Raw genomic sequence first — 1,666 nt, 5'->3', positions numbered from 1 at the left:
GTTGAGTTAGCATAGAAACAACAACAACCACACACTGCTAGAGAGGGGGATTTCTGTATCACTGACAATTTTCTTTGGTGATGTCAAAATGTTTTCGTTGTCTCCGAAATCAAAGAACCCACTTTATCTTAACGCCTGGATTCCTGTATGTTTCCAGGATACCCGAAGCTAACCTGAATGGACTTTAAATTGCAGTTAACTATGGCGTGTAAATTGACACTGTAATGCTGCTCTCTAGTGATGTAGTCCTCAAGGATATCTAGTGGTGCGTTTATTTCGATGTGACAATCGTCTTTAGCGCCAAATATATTCATCTTCAAACTCATTCATCCGTTCTTAGGAACTACCTTACCAGGGAACTACCTTCAAGCTAAGTGAAGGTACATACAGAAGTGTTCTGGGAGAGGGTAGTAAGTGACATGTTGAAAACACGGAGTGGCACCATCTTTTGTTTAGGCTGCACCAGAACTCGGTCATATTGTTCGACTTGCGGCCGCCAACACTGGATGAACAACACTCGCCCCATTAACAGAGATTTCCAGTCCAGATATTTTCTTTATATCTAATGGCTGTCATTTGCAGATACATGTACCATTGGTCCCTGAAAACGCCCAATGTAAACTCCTATTTTTATTTTTCCATACCTCGCTGATGCACTTAGTTTACCACGGACCCAGTATCCACCAACATATACACAGGTTGTCACCAAACTAACCCAGGAACATAAACTGCTGTGTTAGATGAAATACTGTGGATACCGGTCATACGTCCTCGACCGTATAATAAATTTGGGATGAGTTTCTCGCGTAATACCCACATTTATTCCATAAAGCCGAGGCCAAACGGACTCGTAAGTAGCGCAAGTGGAACTTGCGTAAAGACCTGCGTTGTGTGGCAAACGAACTCGCAAACTTCCTCGCTACTACACGCAAGTCGCAAAAAACACACTTCACGTCAGACATAGCTTGTATTTCATTGGCTAATAATAGGTTAATGGACATCTCTCAACTTGCGTTGACTTGGGTTGGGTGGCCAAACAGTGAAAAACTTTCTTCGACCTGCGTGCAAATTTAATCTCGACCATAGTGAGCGCACGTCATCGCAAGTCAACGCAAGTGTACGGAAGGCCTGGCCAAACGGAGTTGCAAGTAGACCCAAGTATTCAACTTGCGTCTACTTGCGAGTCCGTTTGGCCAGGGCTTAAGACGATCTTAAATTAAGATCGACGTAAGTTTTCCCGCCCAGTGGTAAGTTTTGTAGTTGGAGTAGAGCTGCTTCGCACAACCGAACGGCTAGGGAATTGTTCTTTCTGTTCGGCGTTCCACCCGATAATTGTCGCGCAATCCTCGGGATGCGCTAGCCACGAATCCCAATCTTTGCTTTGACGGCCGCCAACGATTCGGGCATAACTATTGCTCTTTGTTGTGACACAACAACCCAGCTAATCTCGGAAACTGAATTATGAAAATGCTTATCCCAACAACTAGCCAACAAAAATTACTTATCTCAGCCAAGGATTTCCGAACTCCTTGATCATTTAGGCTACTGATTCAAACTTCTAGTTCCACCAAGACTTGGATTTTATCCCACCGCTGCCACCATTGCAGTAAACACGGCCTATTGTCAGTGTAGAACTGTTACTGAAGCTAATGGCTGGCTTCTGGTT

This window comes from Orbicella faveolata, unplaced genomic scaffold (assembly GCF_042242905.1).
Source record: "Orbicella faveolata isolate gen_17 unplaced genomic scaffold, um_ofav_v1 contig_13, whole genome shotgun sequence".
NCBI classification, from domain to species: domain Eukaryota; kingdom Metazoa; phylum Cnidaria; class Anthozoa; order Scleractinia; family Merulinidae; genus Orbicella; species Orbicella faveolata.
This window is presented reverse-complemented; position numbering follows the sequence as displayed.